At 40.3% G+C, this 27270-nt stretch overlaps 1 protein-coding gene and 1 long non-coding RNA gene across 3 annotated transcripts in view; one reads left to right on the forward strand and one right to left on the reverse strand.

Moving 5' to 3' along the window:
• Positions 1–27270, reverse strand: part of ZFAND3 (zinc finger AN1-type containing 3) — a 329704-nt gene that overhangs the window by 24508 nt on the left and 277926 nt on the right. The window lies entirely within an intron of this gene.
• Positions 5–14335, forward strand: LOC309637646. The gene is made up of 2 exons (XR_014250719.1): positions 5–6545; positions 6854–14335. It is a non-coding gene; the product is annotated as an uncharacterized lncRNA (long non-coding RNA).

Raw genomic sequence — 27270 nt, forward strand, 5'->3', positions numbered from 1 at the left:
GAGCAAAACAACACATTTGGGGTCAGGGTTAGTGCTTGGCCTGGCAAGCACAGCTGATTAATGTACAGCCAAGGCATTCTTCTGACCAGGCTACTGCCCTTTTCCAGGAACTGGATCAGTATAAGCAAGAGCCAGTTCTTCTAACTGGCCTGGTTTATGTCCCAAATTGTGACAAGCATGCACCTTTAGAGCTGACTTCTAACAAGCCAGGCCCAAGCTAGGAGAGGAGGGTGGGGTGGCTCAACAAACATCTGTTCTATGTTGTCTTTAAAAAATAGCTATCTCTAAGAGGAGACCATTCGAGCTGGAAATGGGATCCTCTCTTCGTACCCCTTCTTTGGGTCCTAGTTGTCTACTGCTTGTATTGGTTATTTATCTCTTCTTGGATCTTTGTCCTTAAGTAGACTGTAATTCACCAGAGAAGGGACTGTGTCTACTATTTCTGTATGTCACCAGGCTTAGCACAATTCTATACCTGAAGTCAGTGTTTCATGGGTGATCCATGATCTTTTCTAGTAAAAAGACATTTCTATTCCTATGCACAATTAAACGCACAAGAATCAGGTTCTAATACTGAAAACGATTCCAACTTTATTCAGAGTGAAGAAGCATCCTTGTTTGTTCACAAATAAGCTGTCCCATGGCCTCCAGCGTGGGGTGGCACAGAGGCAGCACTTGGCACCGCAACCCTAGGGCTGGTGCCAAATTAGCAGGTGAAGGGAGATGCAGTGTGCAACAAGTGTTTTGTATAACCTTAAAAAAGTAAAATGCAATAAAGTTCATGTCACAGGCAGACTGTAAATAACTCTTGCTTTCAAAAAAAAGAAAAGAAAAGAGCCAGCACTTGGGAGGCTCTGTACTCCTGGAATTACTGCCACTACATACTGACGATGCACCTCTCGCCAAGGTTCCAAAGTGATTTGTGCTAAACCACCTCTGGAAGAGAGTCTCCTAACACAGGAGCTTCTTACTGGTCTCCCTGCCCTTCCCCTTGTCCTACAGTCTATTCTCCACACAGCAGCCAAGCGACCCTGTTAAAAATCAAGTTAGAATCACTTCACACTCCTGCTCAAAATCCTCTAATAGCTCCCCTTCTTGGAGGAAAAGTTCAGATACTTCCTATGACCCTCAGAAAGGCCCTGCCTTTCTTATGTGCCCTCCTCCCATCTCTCTCCCCTCATCCCCTGCTACTCTCTCCCTCTGCTCCATCCACACTAGCCTCCTGATTGTCTCCTACCTCAGGGCCTTTGCACCTTCTGGTCCCTTTGTCTGGAACACTCTTCACCCAGATCTACCCGGAATTCCCTCTCTTAAGTCTTTTAAGCTACATTTTCAATGAGGTCTTCTTCCCCGAAAACCCTATCTAGACCACTCTTGCCCCCTTCAGCAGCACTTCCCTTCCTCCCTTTTCCTGCCTTTTATTCCTCCACAGCACTTATCTTTTGACATTATCCTCCAGGAGAATGTAAACTCCTGGAGGGCAGGAAGTTTCACCAGCTTTGTTCACTAATGTGCCCTCTATGCCTACAACTCAGTATTTCTTACATGAATAAATCTTCTCCTAAGGCAGTCCTGATTTTCTATTTACTGTGTCTCTAGTGAGAAGCAGTAGACTGTTGGCTGTTTTTATTTCTTTCTTTCTTTCTTTTTTTTTGGCCGTGCTGTGAAGCATGCGGGATCTTAGTCCCCCGACCAGGGATCGAACCGAACCACGCCCCCTGCAGTGGAAGCACGGAGTCTCAACCACTGGACCACCAGGGAAGTCCGGCTGTATTTCAAGGAAGGCTGTCTGTATCCCCTTCCCAGCCTCCTTCTGTGTGGAGAGGATGCTGCATTTCGCCCGAGCACTCACTGGCCCTGACAGTGACAATGGTAACAGTTTGCTCACAGCCCTCCGGCCCACCGCACCGTGCACTGACTTTCAGAAGGTACGCACCATTCTTAGCAATTGCAAACTTCATTTTTCATTTCATTTAGTTCTTGCACCCTACATGACATTTTCCCCCAATACAAACCAACTAAACAAGGCCTTTGATGAAAACAATTGAAAGCAAGTTCAGCCTATTTCCCAGCTCTGCTGAGCAAAGCTGTCCAAACCTAGTCAGTGTGATGACTGAGGCAGCCAGACACACCAGGCCCCTCCCCTTCCCCTATAAGAGCAACAAGCAACAATCTAAATGTAAATGATTACAAGGCAGCCAGACAAAAGGAATTCACCTGGTATGGGCCACATTGTTCTGGGGTGGGGGGGGGGTCCTTTTTTACAAACCAGAAATGGCACTATTTGTATTAATAACCCTATTTCGACTTTTTTTTTTCCATTGGGTAATGAGAAGAGAAAATTCTAGAGTAAAAACTGAAACAAAAAAATGGTGTTTGTTCTGAGACAAGGTCCTAAATCTGGAGCATCCACATAAGAAATTATCCCCCAACCCTGGGGGGTGAGGTGGGGAGAGGAGAGAGATTAGGGTGCACACAAGAAGGTGGCTGAAGCCTTTGCATTTTTAAATTGTTAAAATCCAGAGGGTCTTGACATGAGGCCAGCACACCTCAAATATAAAAGACCCTCTTTTATTTGCACTGCGACCTCATAGAACTGAGCTTGCGTCTGGAAATGCAATGTTCACATTCAAAGCTGTTTCCCAAGTGAGTCTGCTCCAAACTGTCAAATGTGCTGTCTACCTACGTAGCACCTATTTCCATTTCTAAAGCAAGCCTCTGCTACAAGAAGACAATTTACTTTCAGTATGTCAATGTTATCCATGGCTAACTATTTTCAAACAAGCAAGAGAGTGGTATTGTGAAGACAATATTTTTTAACATACGATTCCTAAGATTGAGAAACAGAATTCATATTGATATAATCATAATCATCATTGGTCATCACCAAACAACCCAGCTGATGGAACGCCCCCAGATTAGGAGACCTGTCCAGGCCTGATCCCTTTTCTTCTAATTCTCCACCTTGTCTGACCAATGAGCACTCAATAATAACAAAACTAAGAAACAGGTCTGCATGGTCTCATCCTGAAATTTTCCTTTATCCATTCCACACTATATATAAAGACAACTGCATTATTTGTTCTGGAAGGCAGGAAGCATGGGATGTTCCTGAAACAGTGGGTCCTTAGGGAGGTCTCTGATGCTGCCAACAGCTTCTGGCGGCACTGCACTGGCCATCCTAAAAGGAACACCACTCAGCCCTAGTCAGTCCTCTGAGAGTCAATGTCTCGGCATCTGTGCAAGTCCAAGACCTAAGGCATCCATGTATAGAAAGCCTGAGCCATGAGAAGCAGTCCTCAATGAGTCTGAACCAAGACAGGTGAAATGTTTACCAGAATGTGTTATTTTTCAGAATCAAGGAACTGCTCCTAGACATTAAGAGATTCGTAACTTTAGCATTCTGGAATACACCCACTTATCCTTCACTCAGTCAATGGTCTATTAAGTGGAAAGGAATCCTTGTGCCCTCTAATGCTCTCTACCACAAGGAGCGAGGAGAAAAAACTCCCTAAACTGTTTACCACCTTCCACATGCTGCCATCCAATTATGTGTTATCTGTAACTTCTTGGCAAAGCAAACCATTCCTTGGCATTTCCTCACAAGTCAACTTAGTATTTTAATTATAAGCTGATGAAATAAATAGCGGTCTACAGGATCATCATCATGTCTGCATAGGAAATTTACATCTCCTCTCCTAATTACTTAATGAAACCTGTGCCATGTGGGGAGTTGCCTAAATAAGAGAAACAGATGTCCAGGACAAGAATTCTAATTACATAATAATTAACTAAATAATTCAACTGTTCAATTACAAATTTAATGGCAATTTTAAAAGGACCACCAGAAAGAAAAGATCCAATTATGGTCAACACTAAAGGAACCCTCATCTACTGTCCGTATTTGAATAAATTAAAGTTTGATTATTTACTTTTTGCTCACAAATAGTAAATAGTTCTTGTTACCCTGAAGCATTTTCAACTCCTCAACAATGATGGAAAACACCTACCAGTCTACTTGCATAATCTGAATTTGGGCAGTAAGGGTTTAATGCAGAGAGAAAGGTGAACAGAAATAACTCTCATATGCAGCTTCTTTAACTGTCAGAAGAAACGCATCCTTGCAAGGAGCATGCTCATTAGCAGCAGGAGGAGTGCAGCGGCGAGCTAGAAACTGTTCCCACCCCAGGAGTTAGGAGTGACTTCTAATTAAGGTCCTTCATAAATGGCCAACAAAGCACCTTCTCCCAGTATGCATTTTCTTGAGAACATAATCTAGTCTGTATGTACCCACACAAGAGCTGCCCACATGCCTATGCCAGGCTCACAGTTCTTGATATCCAACCAGACCCCCTCTTCCTCTGCCTACGTTTAATAGCCTGAGGAAGATACCACATCAGACCTTCTAGTCAAAGGAAAGTCTGATCAAGAATCATAATGTGATTAAACGAGAAAGGAAAATCGTAAGAAAAAGTAGTTTATCTCTCAGTTTCCTAGATTTAAAGTAACCATTGCTTTATTTGTGACAGAGAAATAAGTACAGTGATTTTTAAAATATATAATCCTCTGAAGAGAGAAAGTCTTCTAATTGTACTTTCCTAGCCAATAGCAGAAAAGTAGTGGTAAGACTTTCAATTTAGGAACACAGTTTAACTGGAAAACTTGACTGGAGACGACAACAGACCTACTTCTTTTAAAATTCTGTTTTATCTCTGACAGAAATTCACATTTGTTCCTTACTGTCACTGTTCTTGTCTTGACAACTCATGTTCTCTCCTGAAAATTTCCAAATAAATTGTGTCAGCCCTGTCAGAGCTGAATCCCAATCTCCCTGAATCTCCCATCGCTGTGCAGCTGGCAGCCCGCACACAACTGAGACTGCTAACCATGACCATGTCCCTCTGACACCTCAGGCAGGCTCCTGACCCTCTGCACAAGCCAACACTCATGCTTTTGAACAGGAGAGTGGAAATAGCAAAGTGCCAACAAAGAGAAGGAAGCTTCTTCTATTCACTTCACCCATACCTTCCCTCACTTCTAAGAAAGAAAGATGAATCTGTTTAATCTCAGGTTTTATGACAGCTTTTGAGGTACTCAATCAGTTTTTTTAGAACCTATCACAGTCTCTTGACAGACTGACATTTATGATCCCAACAGTCTGTGCAAACATCAGTAAGAGCAATAATTAATGAACCCTCACACATCACTGCCATCTCTACTTCGACCATTTAAAAGAAGCTTAAGGGCGCTTCCCTGGTGGTGCAGTGGTTAAGAATCCACCTGCCAACGCAGGGGACACGGGTTTGATCCCTGGTCCGGAAAGATCCCACATGCCTCAGAGCAACTAAGCCCGTGCGCCACAACTACTGAGCCTGCACTCTAGAGCCCGCGAGCCACAACTACTGAGCTCACGTGGCACAATTACTGAAGCCTGCGCGCCTACAGCCCATGCTCCGCAACAAGAGAAGCCACCGCAATGAGAAGCCCGCGCATCACAACAAAGAGTAGCCCCTGCTCGCCGCAACTAGAGAAAGCCCGCGCATAGCAACGAAGACCCAATGCAACCAAAAATAAAAAATAAAAGAAGCTTAAGCTGCTAAAACCTCAGTCCATGAAAAACACCACACTCTCACTGGAAAAACTGATAAAAGACACTTAAACAAGAAAATCTGTTTTATAGGTACTTTCTCTCTTTCTCCTCAGGCTTCCTTTCAGTGTATGCAAGGATTAGATTCATCCTCTCTGGCTTCTTACTCTGTATGCCATAAAAGACTTCAGGAGAGAAAACTCCCTCATTATCCATTAAAATTTTGTTTCCACTTTATTTGGCTGGAATTTCCCCCTTCTTTCTTATTTTCCTAATGGTCCTAGAACTATTTTGGAATATCACACCTGTTAAAAAGCTGTTACACAGAGAAAGAAGTTCAACTCTTTGGAAGAGGCCGATTATTAAAATTTTGTGGAAAAAGCCTTCATTTTCATTTGATATGTAATACAAAGATGAATCTAGTTTGAAATACTCCTAGGATGCCACATCTTAGATCATAACCATTTTAAAGGTCAGGTGTTCTCAAACTGTCAGGCAGTACTGTTGTGAAGCCCAAATCCCTCTCTTCTCCTTCCATCTCCACCCCCATCCCTCCAGGTTATTTCCTCTGGCTTGCTCCTTATCTTGAGGGTGGTCTCCTCCATCACAATCTCAAGACAGCAGACCTGACTCTTCCTCCCTGCTGGGAACACAAGATCGGGAGACCTGGGGTGGCCAATCAGTAGAACCAATTATCTTGGGGGCACACCTGAACTTCTGGGGTCTCTGTCCTTCTCAGTACGCTCAAAAGACATAAAGCATCAGAAATCTTGAGGGTAATTTTATCATCTAACTGTCTGACTTCGATCTTCACAACAGCAATTCAAAGCTGCTTCTGTAGGGACATTTTTTGACTGGAAGACAGCTTAAAGAGTAGCAGAAAATGCAGAAGTCATGAGCCATCATTTGTACCCTTCATGAAATGAGCACCCATACGTCCCAAAGACATGTTTTTTTTGTTTGTTTTTTTTTTGTTTGTTTGTTTTTTTTTTAAATTAATTACTTTATTTATGGCTGTGTTGGGTCTTCGTTTCTGTGCGAGGGCTTTCTCTAGGTTGCGGTAAGTGGGGGCCACTCTTCATCGCGGTGCGCGGGCCTCTCACTATCTTGGCCTCTCTTGTTGTGGAGCACAGGCTCCAGACGCGCAGGCTCAGTAATTGTGGCCCACGGGCCCAGCTGCTCCGCGGCATGTGGGATCTTCCCAGACCAGGGCTCGAACCCGTGTCCCCTGCATTGGCAGGCAGACTCTCAACCACTGCGCCAAAGACTGGGATCAGATTTCTCACTTCCTCGTAGCCCATCTCTCCCTCTGATTCCCGCTGGACAAGAAACTGAAAGCTGATTTTGGTGGTACACACTGACACCAAAAAAAAAAAGCAATTATGAATTCATCAAAGGATCAAGTAAGAGAAGCTAATGGGCTGTGGGGAGAACAGCTCTCCATTAAATAAAATCATCTTAAATGAAATCATGGCATCAGAGTCCAACAATTCTAAAGGAAGGGGTTTCTCTCAATTTTTCTTTCTAATCTGTGTGCCTTTTATTTCTTTTTCTTGCCTATTGTATTAGCTAGGCTTTCTAGTATGATACTGAATAGGAGAGTTGAGAGAGGACATTTTTGCCTTGTTCTCAAACCCAAGAGGAAAGTGTTCAGTCTTCACCCAACTTTTTATTTTGAAAAATTTCAAAAATATAGAAAAGTTCAAAGAATAGTACAATTAATACCTGTGTACACTCCAGTCAGATTCAACAAGTGTTAATGAACGATCTGTCACACTGCTTTATCTCTCCCACCCCAACACCAAAACCATCTGAAAATAAGTTGCAAACATCAAAATACTTCATATATACACATTTAACAATAAGGGCATTTCCTTACATGACTAAAATATCATACCTAAGAAAATTAAGAATAATGCTCCAATGTCACCTAACATTCAGTCCATATCCAAATTACCTCCATTGTTTTCAGTGTTTACCTTCATTGTTTCAAAGCCATGTCCAATCAAGTTGCAGGTGTTACATATATCTGGATCTTACGTCTAAATCTCTTTTTAATCTAGAACAGCATACTCTCAAATCGTATATTCGTTCATTCATTCAAATGACATGGACTTCTGGATAGTCCTGGTTAGTTTTCCTGTGGAATATACCACCATCCGGGACTGACTGATTCTTTCTCCCTCTCTTTTCTATTTATCTCTCTATTTTTAATGACATCATTTACTTGTAAGGAAGGAGATGTTTTAACTGTACACCTCCTCTGTTTCATATTCAAGACCAGCAATTAAACTTCCAGCAAGCCCCTGACAAACCCACATGGTCAGAGGGCTGGCACAAGTAAGGGCAGGTGAAGAAGGGCAAAGCACTGTGTAATCAGCCCAGTTCCCATTACACCTTGGCAGTGGGGGAAGGAATGTTCTTCCTCTAACTTCCTCCACTGCACACCTGCCATACAGGACGTCAGGATATAGTTCATCTGTGCCTTGGCAAGGAAAGGATACTTAGGTGAACGTTAGGAGAGGAGCTAGCTGTCAGTGTTTTAGCCCATGATTTCTTAAAGTCTGATGGCACTGTCTGTGACTGAAGTTGGTCCCAGAAGGCCACAAGTCACTTCTCTAAGTATCTCCTTTCCAATAGCTTCCTGGCCTTTTTCTGATTGCCCCTCCCCTCCTGATGGACTCTACACTGTTGCTAATTGTTCCTATAAGATATCCCTTTCATTGCTGATCACTCAACTCTCTAAACCTAAGGAAAATTTTCATCAGAATAAAAAACATAAAGCAAAAGCCCAGGAAAGTTCACTTGCAATAATAATCACAATCTCATTAAGTAAAATAAGACTCTCAGTTTATTTGATCTAATTTATGTAGGCCTCCAGGTTAACGACCACTCTGTTCAGGGCCCAGACAAGTCAATATTTTATTAATTATTTATCAAGTGCCTACTGTGTGCCAGGCACTGGGCTTTAAACTAGCAAATCAGAACTACATATGGCAATGATCTCTCCTCTCAAGGAGGCCACATTCCAGGAAAGATATAAATAAATAAACCTACAGCATATTAATGTATGAAGAGACTATGAACATAAAATGTGGAAGTGATAAATTCTGTTAAGGGGGTGATTAAGAAGCAGAAGAGGAAAAGGTCAAAAAGGTACCTCTTGGGGCTTCCCTGGTGGCACAGTGGTTAAGAATCCACCTGCCAATGCAGGGGACACGGGTTCGAGCCCTGGTCCGGGAAGATCCCACACGCCACGGAGCAACTAAGCCCGTGTGCCACAACTACTGAGCCTGCGCTCTAGAGCCCGTGAGCCACAACTACTGAAGCCCACGCACCTAGAGCCCGTGCTCCACAACAAGAGAAGCCACCGCAATGAGAAGCCCGCACACCGCAACGAAGAGTAGCCCCCGCTCACCACAACTAGAGAAAGCCCACACACAGCAATGAAGACCCGACGCAGCCAAAAATAAAATAAATAAATTTATTTTTTTTAAAAAAAGGTACCTCTTGAACTTAAGAACTATACTGTATACATATAAACAGGTGATTTTTAGCTCACATCTGTCATCCTCGCATTGTTTTCTGTTAGCCCTGCTTTTCAAAATACCATTTGTATAAAAGCTGTTGCTCATCTACCTTCTACCTCATCTCTTTACCAAAAATCGTATCTATTAGTAGATCCTTTCACAGTCCGGAGAGCAAAGGTACATGGAGAACACCTGATTGATGGGTTTTCAGGGAAATAAAGCTGTTTTATATCTTTCTCCTCTCTTTGACGCCAACTGGTTCAATTTGCGGGCGGGGGGAGGGGTGTTCATGAACATCTCACTAAAATGTCAATGGCCAGGTTAGTTCTCCTTCCATCACGTTTATTAATCTTAATACTGGTCTGTCGGTCTGAACAGACACATACATGGCATTAACTGCCAATTTTTCTCTATCAGGAATCTTTCAAGCCCATTTTCCTCTTATTATTAAATGATTTACTCTGAGATAATTGTAGGTTCAAATGTAGCTATAAGAAATAATACAGAGAAATCCCACGTACCCTTCACTCAGTTTTCCCCAATGGTAACATCTTCCGAAAGTCTAGTACAATATCACAACCAGGATGTTAATGTTGATACAGTTAAGCTACAGAACATTTCCATCACCACAAGGATCCCTCATGTTGCCCTTTTACAGCCATGCCTACTTCCCTCTCCCCCTCCCCCACCTTGCTCCCTGGCAAACCCTGGCAAACAGTAATCTGTCCCCAATTTCTAAAATTTTGTCATTTCCAGAATGTCATTTATACAGTCATACATGGACTTATAGATGAAATCATATGGTATGTAATCTTTTGTCCAAGCTTATTTTTAAGGTCACTTATCACAATAGGTAGATATGCCACAAGAGATTCCTTAAGTTACGCTTCAGTAATAATTACAATAATAACCACTAACACAAAGCACTTATCCTGTACCAGCACTTTTTAAATGCTTTTACAAATATTAACTCATTTTGCTTTTATAACAAGGTTATGTATGAGGTAGGTACTATTATTACCCGCATTTTAAGATGAGGAAACTGAGTTATGGGGTAAGTGAATTGCTGAAAATCACACAACTAGTAAGGAGAAGAGTTGGACTGTGAACCCAGGCACCATGGCCTGGAGTCCTTGCTCTTAACCACCACGCTATCCTGTTTCCAACTGTTACTACACTTCAAGACTCTACTTCTGCTCTTCCATGAGGGTACCTTACTGTGAAGATGAATTTCTGCTACTTCGTATGTATCCAAAGACCCCACTGCCTCTGGGATGAGGGTGAGGGCAGATACTGGGTCAAGTGTGGGGATGAAAAGCAGCACCCTTCTCACTTATGATCTCCTTATCCAAACATGGTGGTGCAATTTCTCTAAACTACAACTCTGTTGAATAACCCTATTTGTCCTCTGCTCTTAGAATATGATTTATAAGACTTACTCCTCATACCATTTTCTTCCTATCCCTGTTAACTCTCTGAATATCTCTGGATTGTAGTCACAGTATTTTATTTATATGAAATCAGCTTTATTTTTTTCTCTCATGTTATTTTTATAAATCTGTTCACAGAAGTTTCTTTATTGCTTATTTGTAGGATGATAAAAACTTTTCCCCCAGTAGCAAAGGAAAAGGTCTCTTTAAAAAGGCACAGATGAAGGTGATTACCCCATAAACCACTCCTGGGTTCATCTGAAAAACTGTGGCCACCATCCCTGTTTGTTAAGTGCCATTCCTACTGCACTGTTTATTTAAAAGGTATCGCCAGGAGCTAAATTCTACAGAGCGGTGGCTGGTCAGCAGAACGTGTCAGACTAGCAATACAGTAGTCATCCTTTGTAGCTGGTACTGGCCTGGCACCACTTCCTTGTTTTAGCTTCTTCATTAGCAAGACCTGTCCTGCCTGCCCAACTAAACCATATTACTTTCCCCATAGATTTTTCAGTTACTCATTGTAACCGACAAATTACCCTCAATAGATAATCTTTCCTTTTTATAACCTGTTTGGGTATTTTAGAGTTCAACAACATTACAATGCATTGATTTTTAAAATATTACATTTATAGCATCAGTAGCGTACAGGATAAGGTAGTAGCACTATTGAGGTGAGACAAACAGAGAGCAAGATGAAGAAACCCGAGAGAAATATGTACTTCTCAAAGGTCACATGCCTTCGTGTTTGGTGACCACAAAACACGCTCTACGACCACAAGGATTCCAAGACTCTCAGTGCTAAGACTGGTCTTGAACTTCTGTTCTACTACCTTTTCCAGTATTTCCAGAAAACTAATAAGATCAGCCACGCTTTATTTTCATTTACCCAAAGAAAGGGAAATCTGAGAGAATCCATGAAGTATCTATATAACCAGACTTATTTTCATATAACTGGGTCTAAGGCAGGCAATACTATTTTCATTTAGTTTCTTAGAACACTCATTTAGACGTTACACTGACTAAAAAATATGTAATAAGTCTACTTTGTAGTTACATGAAACCTAGATTTTTCAAATTATGCCTTACAAAATTATACAACTGTTTTGAGCAGCTGGGCAGTACATGTGACTATAGTCACTTCTTCCTACTGGTGACATATTTAAAGAAGCCAGGAGGAAGGAACAGGCCAGAAGTCTTCAAATAATGTTGTACCCTCATATCTTGGTCTCCAAAGCCAATGACTTGCCCAAGGGTTAATCTGATTTGACCCTGGGTCTTTTGCCAGGATGACTGAAAAATAGGTGTCCTTTATGGAAAACACTTGAGTATGGGGGTAGGGTGAGGACATGGGTAAAGAAGAATGAGACATTAATTCAATTTTTCTGACTTTGTGTTAAAAACATACAGACAAAAAGTCAAATATTCCCACACAAATCATCTCACCCCTATGAAGCTTATAACTGTTTTGTCTGCCTGACTTATAATGCAAGCCTCTAGGGGCAGGGACAGAATTGGCCGCGTTTAGTACTCCACTGGTACTCAACAACAAAATAATAATAATAATGAAAAAGAATATAACAGAGGACAAATTCCTAATGACGGTAATCTTGCAATGAGAGATTGTCATCCTGTGGGCTGTGCTCCAGGTTTAATGTAAGGGGGGAAAAAATGTTTGAACATTTATATTTTGCTATTTTTAAAAAGATCAGCTTGAATGCATAACTAAATAGATGCTAAAATTAAATAGCTGATTTGTTTTTAAACTATTTTTGTTTCTAATTTAGCATCAACTTAATTCAGTTCCTCTCTCTACCTATCACTTAGTTTCTTCCACCCAAGATTTAGTCTTTTGACTCATTACTCCCAGGGTAAATCCTTAAGCTTATAAATAAATACATCTGTGCCTCATTTTAACTCTTTCCAATGTGAGGTTAAATGAACCTAAAGTTAGAACTTAACATGATGATAAAGAGTGCCCAGTGAAAGCCTTGTCCCAGCCCCCCCCACCGCCCCCAAATGAGTACCTTAGGCGTTCATTACTCAGGGGTGTATCAGTGTTGATGTAGATACTACTAAGTGTGTAGGGGGTTGAGGAAAGCTGCCTTAAGAAAATGACTTATGAAGGAAAGAGAAATAACCCCATTTGTAAAATGAGCTGCTGGAAAATCAGAGGCGAGAAACTCTACATAAAATTATTATGAAGATTTATCTTTAGTCCATATTTGAAACATGAGAGGAACAAGCATCTAGCATTTCAACCTCAATTCAACCAACTTTGCTCAACACTTAACAGAATTATGATTTACCAAGATGTCCACACTATGAACCATACTAAAAAAAATCAACTATATATTTTATCAATGTTAACTTCCCAACTCTGAAAACTGTACTGCAGCTATATGAGACAATACCTTGATTTTAAGAATTACACACTGAAGTTTTAGTATAAAAAGGTCATTACTGAAATGGTTAGGGATGTGGCTATAACACACACACACACAAACACACATGCACGGAGGGGGTGAATAGAGAGGAGAATAAAGAAAGCCAATGTGGTAAAATGTTAACGTTTGGGGAATCTGGGTGGGGGAGTTCCTGAGAATTATCTTCTCGTAAAATTTCTGTAAGTCCGAAACTGTTAAAAAAGCAATAACCACTATATCCCAGTAGTGGGAGTAGCCATACTGTCTTTTCTTAAGGCAGCTTTCTTCATACTTGGAGATGACTGGCTAGAGTGCCTGCTGAATTCCTTCCCAGAAATGTTGATACTGCTTAGGTCTGATGGGAAAGTGCATGACCAAACAGTTGTAGCAGGTAATCAACAGTAAGGTCAAAGCTCATACTTCTCCAGGTTTGTAGTTAAGTCAACACTTATCTGTAAGTACACTTTAATGATTAGTCACAGACTTGTACCTGTCACTCTCTTAGTCTATACTTCCTCCAATTCCAATAAGGACCCATTTTAAATTGCATCAATTACTGCAACAGCTGTTCCAGGAAGGATGATGACCAAGACCTTAAGACGTGATTTTAATCTTTTAGAAATGGATTTATCAACAGGAAGCCAAAGAAAAAGTAGTTCTGAACCCTTGTCAGTTACAGGAACTATCAGTTAATGCCAAGCTGGAACAGACTGCTGCAGCTAACACTTCCCCTTCAAATCAGTACTACACAAACCGCGCCCTGCCCCCCAGCACAACTTTCTTTTAAAAGCGACCCTGCATATTTGAACACATAATTCAAGCTGTAATGTGATAACATCTTTGGAGAAGAGGTCTTCAACTTTCTCTAGAAACAAAGAAGCAGTGCCCAAAATACTTTTTTTGCAAGTAAAGTCTGGCCCACATTCAAGGTAAAAATCTTAAAGACTGTGTCTCCTGTATTCCTTCTTTATCCCTCGCTAAAGTAACAGAAAAGTTAACAATCTGAGTTAAACGCCCTGTTTTCTTGCTTATATATGTATACATTTTTAATAGGTTTTGAAAGGGTGGATGGATGTGGGAAATGCATAGCATGTAACTAATTCCTCTGTCCATTAAGCTAATAGAGATGTGGTTTATTTAAAATTCTGAGTTGTGGTTCTGCTATTTGGGAATGGCTTTCTGAAACTCTGTGGGTGGATACTGGTAATGAAACAGAATTCAGAACGGCGGGGAGCATAGGGCCAAATAAGCTTTTATAGCAGAGTGTGTGTATGCACTAAAAATAATTATACATATGTAGTGGGAGGCTGGTTAACTGAGCCCACAGAGGCACTTGGCTGTTCAGATAACTAATCACAATATGAAGTCCCCCATGACAGGAATGTTTCCAAGGTTAAACTGTCTGATTTTTAATCATGAAGAAGTAAATTTATTGGCTAAAGTTCTCTCATGTTGTTAGGATGCAACAGCCAGTCTTTTTATCAAGATTTTAACTACAAGAAAACTATCAACCCTCCACGGCTCCTAAATTGTGATTTGCCTCAGAAGGAAAGAGTTCTCAATTATAAGTATAAAAACTTAGAGAAGAGCTCAGAAAATAAGAGTATTTATTGTTTTTTTGGAAAGCAAGCTTGTGAAATTTCTGTAAGAATTACTTTATACCAACACATACAGTAAAATTTTACTTTTAAAACAAGGCCTAGAAACAAAACAGAACAAAATAGAAGTTTGATTTACCCATTCTGATGCCCAGTTTTCTTAAGAAGGGGTTTTCTGGGCTTTCTGTCATTACCGCCCTCATCTGTTGAAACAGGGCTGCTAACTGCCCCTGACTCCACTATCCTTCACTTCTTCCTTTCCAGGTCTGCACTCTCCAATCTGCTTGGCCTCGGGCCCTCATTACCAGTTTCTGATTCCACCTCTTTGTCCAACCAGATCATGTGAGTTATGTGAGTTCTTTCTTACTTTCCTCCATACTCCCTCAAACTCCTCTTTACCTTCCCTTCATTCAGACCATCAGGTACATTCTGTCCACATCTCTATTACCTACTGAGCATTTATCAGCACTACGTACTTTAAATAGATTATTTCATTTCCCTCAATAACAACTCAATAGCTGGGTCTGTTATTTTACAGAAGAGAAAATCAAGGCTCATAGAGAGATACAATTCTTCCAGGTATATGGTTGGTAAAAGGGGGCACTGGAATGTGAACCCAGGTGGTCTGCCTCTAGAGGCCCCCATTCTCAACCATGAACACATATATCTCCCTTCCCTTCAGGATTAGGGGCTTTACCTTGGGTACGATCCTATCCCCTACATTTCCAAAGAACCACATACTACTGAGGCTACCCTTTCCTTCTGTCTTCCACCAATGATTAAATCAGGAAGCACAGTCCTGACTTTGTCCCAGATAACTTTTAGTTCAAGAGGATTAAACACATTTTCCTCTGATCCCAACCCCCAGACCCAACTGAAATAAAAGCACAAAAATAACAAGAATGAACCCACTGCAATAAATATAATTGTGTATGTTTAACATAATCAGCAAGAGATTTTAAACAAATCTCTAGACGGTGGTAGCAATGGGAGTGGGTTAAGGCTGAAACTTGGTGACTGCAGAGGTGGTAGCTGCTGCATGCAAAGGAAAAGTCTTAAGAGAAGCAGAATGAGAAGCAGGGCAGAAAGCAGGGGATGCACTGAAAACGCTTTTATTTGTTTCTCTCTTTCTTTTCTGTAAAACAACTATACTGGTTTTGGCAGCAGGCCATATTTACCTGGCAGAAATCCGGACAGCTCCTGTCTAGAGAAACTGAAAGGCCTGCCTAGGCAAAGCCATTTCTATGGTTCCTCATAGTCCAGTCTTCCTCCTCCATCAGGTTCTTAACTTCCTCACAACGACCCTGCCAGTTAACACCTTGTCCCCACTCCATTCCACACAGAGCCCCAGTAAAAATTCCCATTCAAGAAAGAGGCATGGTAGAAACCCTGCCCACCCATGTAGGCCTTTTCTCTTAAAAGTCAACAAAGGGACTTCCCTGGTGGCACAGTGGTTGAGAATCCGCCTGCCAATGCAGGGGACACGGGTTCGAGCCCTGGTCCAGGAAGTTCCCACATGCTGCAGAACAACTAAGCCCGTGTGCCACAACTACTGAGCCTGCGCTCTAGAGCCCGTGAGCCACAACTACTGAAGCCCGCATGCCACAACTACTGAAGCCTGCGTGCCTAGAGCCCGTGCTCCCAACAAGAGAAGCCACCGCACCGCAACGAAGAATAGCCCCCGCTCACCACAACTAGAGAAAGCCCGTGCACAGCAACAAAGACCCAACACAGCCAAAAATAAGTGTGTGTGTGTGTCTGTGTGTGTGTGTATATATATATAAAGTCAACAGAAAACCAAGCTTCACCAGGCAGATAAGGAGAACCTGAAGCATGAAGTAAAAGACAAAGATAAATAGGAAAACTGGCCTCAAAGCAATCACAGAGAATTCAGCAAACAGAAGAGCACAAGTCTAACCACTAATTAATACAGTCAGAAGATATTACTATATGGGGCTTCCCTGGCAGTCCAGTGGTTAAGACTCCGTGCTCCCACTGCAGGGGGCTCAGGTGCGATCCCTGGTCAGGGAATTAAGATCCCACATGCCGCGTGGTGCGGCGCAGCCACAACAGATAGATAGACAGACAGACAGACAGACAGACAGACAGACAGACAGACAGATAGATAGATAGATAGAGACAGACAGACAGACAGACAGACAGACAGACAGATAGATAGATAGATAGATAGAGACAGACAGACAGACAGACAGACAGGGCTTAAAAAAAGAAGATATTACTATATGATAGTAATTCTTATTATATCCATAAGCAAGAATAGGATACTATGAAAAAGAAACCTTCAGAGAACCAGAGCAAGCGCATTGAAAGCTTGATTGTTGAAATACAATCAAAAGAAAAGCTGAGAGATAAAGTCAACAGAATCACCCAGAACACAGAGAGGAGATGGAGACTATAAGAAAGGAGGTTAAGATCACCAATCTAGCAGGTCCAACATCTATATTATGAGTCCCAAAAGAGAAGAGAACATTGGGTTGGGGAATGTCAAAGACAGTCTGCAGCTCCATGAAGGAGTACGTCAGTCTTCAGATCTTAGGGCCTAGCAAGTATCCAGCATCTTGAATGAGGAAAAAAAAGGATGACCACCAGATACTTACTACAAATTTTAGAACACCAAGAATAAAAACATGATCCTAACAGCTCTTGAGGTGGAAAAATCCTAGCTATACTACTTAGTATCAGTGTCATCTGACTTCTCAGCAATAACATGAAATGTGAGAAGACAAGGGAGCAATGATTTTCATCCAAGAATTCTATACTTAATCAAACTTTCCATCAAGCTGGGGACAGAAGAGACATTTTCAGATATGCAAGAATCCCAACACTCTTTCTCTTAGGAACTTACTTCGGGGTTGTATTTCAAAAAATGAGGGAATAAAAGAAAGAACAGTAAAGGGAAACTCTGAGGTGACAAAATAGGCTTATAAAACATCTAGTCTAGATTGAGGCAGAAAGATGGTGGGCTCCAGGAGGGAGGTCTTGAGTGAAAGGTATAAATACAGGTTAGAAAAAAAGAAAGGCAAGTACAAGTTCCAAGAAAAAAAAAACTGTATTAAAAAAATTACGATCCAAATATAAAGCAAACTAAAATGTGGCATGATTTTTGAGCAACTGATGGAATACAACAACAAAACCTGATTTGGCTTTGATGTAAGAACATTCTCCTTACAGGCCCAGGCACTGTGACATTAGACCCACAGAAAAAGCAATCTATTCCTAGCATATAACTTGGCCTCCTGGCAGGGAACAACATTTACAGAGTCATAATAATATAAATGTCATTTATTGGCTTTCAGTTTAAAAAAAACAACCTATGGACATAATAAGGAAGATTTGCTTGTGGCTATAGGCCAAAAATAAATAGTTAACAACTGTGACAATATAAAAAGTATAAGTGTAGCTGACAGGAGGTATGATAAGGTAGTACCTCTTATCACAGGTACTAATATCCTCATTAAGAGATGGTGCTGAAAATTGATGGATTAAGAAAGAAAAGGGGCTTCCCTGGTGGCACAGTGGTTGAGAATCTGCCTGCTAATGCAGGAGACACGGGTTCGAGCCCTGGTCTGGGAAGATCCCATATGCCGCGGAGCAACTGGGTCCGTGAGCCACAACTGCTGAGCCTGCACGTCTGGAGCCTGTGCTCCGCAACAAGAGAGGCCGCAATAGTGAGAGGCCCGCGCACCGCGATGAAGAGTGGCCCCCGCTCGCCGCGACTGGAGAAAGCCCTCGCACAGAAACGAAGACCCAACACAGACAATAAATAAATAAATTTATTAAAAAAAGAAACCTATTAAGTGTACCTATTTAAAAAAAAAAAAAAGAAAGAAAGAAAAGGATGAAAACAAATAACATAAATTTCAAATGCTGGGATGAGGAACTGTGTGAGCTAAATCTTTGTGTTTCAAACCAGTTGACATCTCAAAAATCAAGAATATAAGCATTTTTTCTTTCTTCCACAGTTAGTAAAAAGGTAACATAAAGAGTGAAACTACTACAACAGAAACTGTCAAGAGAGAGATGCTGTTCAGTTTTGTGGGGTGGGACCATCTCTACGCTATCTTTCTCTTATAAACTATTCTGGGTTATGATGTGCTACCATGTGTTACTTTTGTAAAAATGAAAACATATAATTAAAAAAAGAAATGAGTACCACTTATTCTCCCTTCGTGCTTTTCTTCTGGGTTAAATATAGTAGCCAGAGAAAGTCTCACTTTGGCCCACTATAAACTATTTAATGACAGTTTGGATTAGCTACTATTTAGAAATCCTATCTTCCCCCCTCAGTCCATAGTAGTTCTCCCAGTTCTCTACTGCTACTGATAGCTGTATGATCTATTTATTCAGAAAATGATGACCTTCAAGGATGAACTCCGTAGTGCATCTTGTCTCAGCTGCCTATATATTAAAAGAGAAAACCTATTTATCTATATCTGTATCTCTTCGCTTATACTCTAGGAGGGAACTAATGCTTCTGGGTTTCTGCCTCTAAAGAATCTTGCTTGTGCACCTTTTCTATTCCTCCTCTAATATTTTCCACTTCTTTCTCTTCTTTTTGTACTTTCCCTTTGTATCTTAACAAGGGTAAAATATTTCCCTATCTTAACCACCTCTGCATCAAGAAATGCCTGATCCTGATTCTCCCTCCAACCACCACTATTTATTGGTTTTTAATGGCCCAACTAACTCCTTAACTGAATGACTTGTCTGCTGCCTTTATTTCCTTGTTATCAAATGCCTCTTTAATGACTTCCCATCAGGCTTTGGTTTCCCACCATATGACACTAACTTCTTTCAGGTTTTCCAATGATCTTCTGCTACCCATAGGCAACAGCTTTCCTTAGTCCTCATATTTCCTGGCCCCTCTTCTCATGCATCTTTCATGATGCTGTATGAAGTTTTCTCCCTTCTTTAGCTTCCTTAACTGACTGGCTCCTCTTCTCTTTCCCAGCCCCCTAAGTACAACCCTTAGCCCCTTTTTCTTCTGTATTTTTTCCCTTACCCACTTGCACACCTTTCATCACTGCTTCAAGATCGATGATTTCCAAACTAGGTCTATATTTTTAACTTTCTACAGGACAATCTACAACAATCTACAATCTAGCTCATCAAAAACTGAAAATACATTCAATGAGTTTTTCTGCCCATTCCCTCCCTGCCATCAGTCACATCTTTCTTCCCTCAGTTCCCCAAGTTTATAAACTTTGCATGCTTTCTTCAGCCAACTCTAATCAGTCATCAAATCCTGTTATTATTATTTTAAAACATTTTTCTCAGTTATCTTTATTCCTCCATTCCACTGGCCACTACCCACAGGGCACTCTGAATGAACTGGTTCTTTGGTAAGTCAAATATTAATTTGCAAAAGGAAAAAAACCTATCCATATAACCCAGTGGCCAGACATTTTACACAATGAAGGACTCTCCTATCACATAAATTCTTGGTTTATCTGGTTTCTAATATTGAGATTATAATCTATCAGGCTTCTTTAAAATAACTTAAGGCATCAAAGAACTCCATAGAAAAACTACAATTTCTCTAACAGCAGGAGGTCTCCTGGTAGATTAGTTTTGAAGGTACTGCATAAAGAGGTGTATTCACTTAAAGGCACAAGTGACAAACAACAAATCCAGAATGCTCATTAACTCCTGGGATCAAACTGGTAAACCCTTTTAAAAGCATTCCTCTGTGGCTCTGCAAAGATTTCTCCTATCGCAAAGGTCTAATCACTGTGATTTAGTGAAGTTGAGTGATCAAAGTTGAACAGAGTTGTATCTCAATTTTCCCAAGTATTAGGTGCTTATCTGCTACTCAAAAGCACTGCCAGGTTTTTATTTGCAGTTTTCTGTTCACTGGAAAACACAATCCCCACTGCTGGACTTTCCCTCCACATTCCAGTAGCCCTTTATCACTTTAGGTTAGTCTAACCCTAACCCTAACTCTAACTCTAACTCTAAATCTAACCCTAACCCTCATACTAAGGCACTAAATTCTAAGCATTTCACCAAGAAGATAATTCTTTAAAAGAAAAAAAAAAACAACCCACATTTGTATATTTGCTCTTAATAATTAGCATAATTTATCCTCCCTGTCCTCACTTTTAAAAATAAACATTAGTTACATTTCTTGCTCTCTAAAGCTGGAATTAGTTGTATTTATGCTTCTGTACTTATTCTGTCTCTTTATGGTATAAGCTCCCAGGGGCAAGATGCATGTTTATCACTTCTTTTGCATGTTCCTACAGAATCTACTACAGGACTTTGTCACAGTAGTCTTTTAATAAAGTACTAGACTGGCTGACTAACTACAGTGTCTCCTCTTGTCCTATATTCCATGTAAGCAACCACTTCTGAAGGTGTGATCTATAACCACAACAGCAGGCAATACAATAAGATCACGGCTTTAATTGGCCATGACTATGAAATATTTCTGAAACTCTTCTCAACGGGGGTGCCTTAGAAGCAGACACAGGTATGAGGAATAAATGCCAGCCCACCTGCTGGCAGGAGAGGCAATGGGACTGCTTCGGCAGATAGATGAGCAAGCAGGAAAATGGATAACACAACTTGTCTTGGAAGCAAGCAGCACGATGAGGCAGTAAAAACCCATCAGCATACTTCATCCTATCACAGCCTAGTGTCATTCCCAGCCTCTATTAGCCCTCGCTGCATCAGCGCAAGTCCCAGACACTTTATCCTGTTTATAATTGCTGATGAGCAGTAATAAGGGCTCCATGCCTCAGCTCCGTCCGTTCCACTTCAGCACACACCTATTAGGTAATAACTTTTATTTACAGCCTTGCTTGATGTGCTGTTCTATTAGTACAGCCAGGAACTGAGGAGGGTAGGAAAAAAAAAAGTCTCCTTAATGGGCAGTATCATTGTGAGGCTCGGATGATTTATAATGCAGCCCTGTGGTTGTTCTATCCCGCTCCTGGTAAGACTGCTTCAGGAAAGCCACATTTCTAACACGCTGCCCTCCAGCAGGCACACAAGTGCTATGGAGCAGAACCTGAAAGGTACCCCCCAGATCCACCCCCCAAAAAGTCCAAAAGTTTCAAAGGAGGAGAGGGGTATTAAATTCCCTTGATATCCTTTTTAAATAGTGTTGGCTCAGGCATTTTGCCCCAGTGGAGCAATAGAACAACTAATTAATGCAAATTCAGGGCTTTTCTCCTTGGTAAGAGTGCAAGCTGTGATAAAATAAATGACCATAAAGGCAAAAAAAAACAGTTGTAACTGCATTCAAGGATCCAAGCAACCTGAATTTGCACAAAGCATGTGGACAAGCAGCTCAACACCAAAGCCTAGGACGGACAGACGGACACACACACACACACAAAATAGCAACAAAGCTCATCACACTGCCTTTTCCTCTTTATACTGGAGTGCATTTTTATCCTTCAAGTGCAAAAATTCCTCTTGACAAGACTGGCACCCTGGCTTGATATTCACTTGTATCAGCCTTTTCTCAGAGGGGGAGCCACTGCTTCTCACAAGTAAAACCCAACCAAGGCCTCTGAAACAAGCCTCTGACTTCAAGCTCAGCTAACTTACACATACAAGTCTAGCTGGCCTGTAACACAAACACAGCAATTGGTGGCAATGGGGCCTAACTCTCATTTAGGGGTACAAATGAAAAACAGTAAGCTTTCCTTAAGCTTTTCTGAAATCTATACATCGTGTGAGGTGCTTTTAAACTTACCTGCTATTATTTACATACTGAGTATCAAATCATCTTATTATAATGAGCCTTGTTACCTCATTCTGTTCTCTAACGTATGCAACAAATCAAGCAGATTAAACTTTTTACCAAAAAAAAAAACAAAACAAAAAAACCCAAAAAAACCCCACAAGAAAAAGCATTTAGCAGATTATCTCCCTTCCCAGTTATCCACTCAATGGCCAAAAAGTACTGTCAGTAAACAATCACTGTGGCATACCATGATAACCTGTGGCTTTTTTCCTATGTTAAACATAGCAAGATGACACCTTCTAGATTAGAGAAATTTTTGCACTCTTGCCTAATATTTGGTATTCATTTCGCCCCCCACCCCAGGACTCAAGATGATGAGTGCACAAGGTAAAACATTTTTTTAAATACTTTTTCCCTTGCCATGACAGTTTTAGTATGTTGATCTTTCTTCAATGGTTACATTAAATACTAATAAAAATGACCACCTAGAGGGGTGGGAGGGAGACGCAAGAGGGAAGAGATATGGAGATATATGTATATGTATAGCTGATTCACTGTGTTATAAAGCAGAAACTAACACACCATTGTAATGCAATTATACTCCAATAAAGATGTTTTAAAAAATGCTAATAAAAAAATGAAAGGTTTGTATCTTCCCTAATATTCTCCTGATGGAAACTTGCATATTACATAAGTAGGTCAAATTTCTAATTTTCTATATCAAATGCTGATATTGCAGACCTAAGGGAAAAGCTATACCTGAAGGACCAAGAAAAAGAAGAATGAAGAAAGAACTGAATTACATAGTTGAACTCCCACCCAAAGCCACCTTCCTTCCTTTAAAGCTTCACAGAGTCCTTCTGAGAAGAGTTACCTACAGTGTATGATATTGACCAATACAGTCTGTAGTCACCGACTCAACTCTCTGGGATTAAATGCACTGTTTCCATGAATATTGAATCTACCAGGAGATAAAACACACAACTGTAGGTATTTCTAAGATTTATAGGGCCACCTCTGATTTAACACTACCACCCTTTAGCTTCTGGATCAATTTAAAAGATCTTATACCTCTTGGTAACATAATGACAATGAGACATTTCCCTTTAACTGGCATCTGAACACTGATGTGGAAAGTGTTTAGCACATCGATCTTCTCTGAACTCCCAGGTGAAAAGGAGTTTCTACTCTTGTCTTTGTAAGAACAGACAATAATATCATGAGCAGGCTGCCTGAGAGAAGTGAGTCAAGAAAAGGTTTTTGGGGAAAAAAAGGAAACAATGAACAATACCAGGCTATCTAGTTCATGTCACTGTTCATCACACTGAAATAGGTGACCCAAAAGGAATAACATGTGCTTTAGGAAAGAAAAGAAGAAAGAGGAGAGGGGAGGGGAGGAGAGATCAGGCAAGGGATATACAGTTAAAATGAATTAGCATGCTTCTTATAGAGTGGAAAGATGATACTTTCTGGGAAAACCTGCCTTGATGTTTAATGGGACAGTTTCTAGTCCCATCTGCTTTCATCTTAGGCAATACTACAGCTCCCTTATGGCCCCACAAATGGTTATTTTACTTGCTATTCTACTAATTATAATCACATTTTTAACATACACACGGCATTTTAAAACCATCATTTTTCAAGTCTATCAGAGAGAATATTATTTACTCAACATACTTGCTGGAAGAAGAGTAAAAGTGAATATAAGATATAGTGGAGCAAAAGTCTGTGGACAGGACCACCTAGTCTGTAAACTTGTCTGTAACTTTTTTCTTATTTTAACTTCAGAAATGAAAGGACTATAAAATGAAAAAACAAACAAAAAAGCCATATAAGAGTGGTAAACTAGGGAAGGAGCAAATTCCTTTTTTTATGTGCTAAAAAGTCAACCTTGATAAACTCAACCTAGGGCCTAGAGCTAAGAAATGGTTAATGCCCCACTTGGAAGGAGTAGTGTTCTTGGGTTGGTCACTGTTAAGGATTCTACTGGAGGGAGACTAAATTCTCCAAGGAAATTTAAGACAGGGAAGGCATGGTTCTATCTGCCTATTATAGCTTAAATTTTAAGGTTCATCAATGGCAAACGCCAACAAATAAAATACAAAATAACATTTCTTTTGCTGTAACTCTACAAATTAAGTCTTACCAAAAAAAAAAAAGATTACATAACATGTCTTTAAATAAGAAATCCTAAGAAAAGGCAACAAACCTCTTCCCCACAAGACACTTTAAACATAAAAATATGACCTCATGAAGGTATTCACCTAAGTATCCAAATACATTCCCAAAATAGTTGACTAAAGGAGATGACTGAAGCTCAGATTACAAGTTTTGCTTAAGGTATAACTTGATAGTTAGAAAAGATGAAGGACAAAAGGGAATCTTCTGGTAGTTTGTTGCTAAGGAAAGCGAACTCTTTCCTTCACAATATACGTGTTCTTGGCAGGAATGTTGTGAGAATTAACAAGGGACCATGTGCAAAACATTCTGAGCTCTTTGAAGAAATGTAAGCGTTCTCTAGTAATCTGAAGGTGTGATATACTTTAACTCTCACATTCTAACCAAAAGCAACCTGGGACTTGGCAGTCTTTGCTGACTGTAGATATCCCAGAGCACTACAAAGCCACACACACCTGCACTTAATTTTTCTCTCTTAAATACCAAATATGATCAAGGTGCCATTATTTTTTTCCATCTAAAGATCACAGAGTTTAACTGTTAATGCTATGTGACTAAAAGCCAGCATCTAAAGAAAAGCCTTTCCCACCAAGCTCACAAACACAAACTGATCTTTAATTTGCCACTACTGCTGCCTTTTGCAATCTGCTTCTTAAGACTCACAGCTACCACAGAACAATTTCTTAAAGGGTCCCCTCCCCTCTCTCACTTTTGATGGCTACAGACCCACCACTCTGCACTGCTGTCCACCTCTCTAAATTACAATACCCTCTGATCAAACAGTAGTCACCTGAGATACAAATAGAGACACTTATCAACCACTCAGGCTACATTCGTTCCTTGACTTATTAATAATGGATCTAATTCTAACCTTTAGATCTAATTTGCAAAGTACTAAAAAGAAAATGACCTGTGTACTGAAGAGGTCACTAACTTTTTTTAAGTGCACACTCCCATCTAAGACACTTGGCCGTGTACCTTTAATATGTATATATTTGTATGTGTATTTGCTGATTTTAAACTATACATATGGGCTAATACATAACTATGAAATTAATCTGCGAAACAGAAATTTTAAAGGGCTGAGATAAAGAGCTTTTATGATTTTCTCTCCATACCTCACAGACTGTACATTGTACGCCCTTCTTCAGAGACCAGTGACTTAAAGAACTTTATCCTAGCCTAAGTATCCTTTTTCTAGCACACATCATTATTAAGCTGGAGGCTGCTTTAGGTCCAAACTTATATGGATAGATTGGCTGGGAGGGGGTCAGTAAGATCTAATTCAGAGGGCTTTACTCTATGGCTCCTAAAAAATGACACCACTGTAATTTTTTTTTTTTAACATCTTTATTGGAGTATAATTGCTTTACAATGGTGTGTTAAAGTAATTATTTACTATCAGCTGTGCCTGAAGCCCTGTGCTCTGGAAGATCTCTAGGAGCACTACTGTCACTGTGTCCCTTGAGGTAGAAGCACCAGAGCATGTGTTAGAGGCATGAGTCCTATTCTTGAAGAATCTAGACACCAGGAATACAGGAACAGTCCAGCAATGTAACACTAAAAAAAGTGCTGATTCATATGAAAAATGTTCAGAATCCCCACCATGGGCAACCTGCTGATTTTAGGACAGAGAGAAAGATGGAGACAAAGACAGTCAGCTTGTGGTTCTCAAATCAAATCATTTAATTTACCTCTGAAAATCAGGAAGCTCTGTCCTCTAGAGGCAGGGCCATTATTTCAGGCTAACTGGGGGAGCCTGAGGGGGCCAGTGACCGGCTACTTGAGAAGAAGTACAGCAAGCTGAACCTGATGACCTTTAATGTCCACAGTGAGAAATCTCAACTTTCCTTCAGGCTTTCTAGGAGATGACCTGCACATTGCATTAATTTCCTTCCAAGCCAGAAACTCTCAAACTTTTTCTAGTTAAGAGGGATGTATTCACCTAAAAGAAGGCCTGGAAATGTGTGACTGAGAGCTCAATGTCCCACTTATCATTTCATGTAAGGAGACTTTAAAACATTACCTTCAGTTCCTACTATAATACTGAAATGCAACAAAGAATGTGATCAACATAAAGCCAATTAATGAAACTAGGCATGGCAATGCATTCTGGTACTTCTAATCTAACTCCTTTCTGCCTAAAATACTGATTGATGTGTTACCAACACTATCTAATGATTGGCCACTGTATACACATAATCTTTAATGGTAAGACAATATAATAGCAGCTACCATTACTGAAGATCTATTACGCAAGCTTTATGTGTATCATTTCTTTTCTTACATCAAACTATGAGATTTATCACCTCATTTTACAGATGAAGAACAAATTTTGAGATATTTACTTAAAATCACATTTTGTAAGGGGCTAGGCTAGGATCTGAAACAAGATCTGCTTCTAGAGTTCTGTTTCGAAAACTATGTCACTACCTGCTATAATTCCAAATCTGTGTTTCTCTTTCTCCACATTTCATTCAATGATATGCTTTGTACTGTCTGGTTAGGAGCATAAATAATTACAATAAAATATGATAAGCAGTAATATGATGTAGTGAAAAGCAGGCTTTAGGATCTGAAGGATCTGTGTTCAAGTCTTGACTCTATTACTTACTAGTAATATTACCCCAGGAAATATATTTAAATTTCTGAGTGCCTGTCTTGGTTAACTGTAAAAGAGGAATAACTATCTTGCAGAATTGTTCTGAAGATTAAATATGCATGTATGTAAAGTATACTGAATGGTGCCTGGTAATGTAGTAAGCATGCAATAAATGGTATTAGTATTTTTAGATACACAAGATAGT

Source organism: Balaenoptera physalus (assembly GCF_965194825.1).
Source record: "Balaenoptera physalus genome assembly, chromosome: 11".
Lineage (NCBI taxonomy): Eukaryota > Metazoa > Chordata > Mammalia > Artiodactyla > Balaenopteridae > Balaenoptera > Balaenoptera physalus.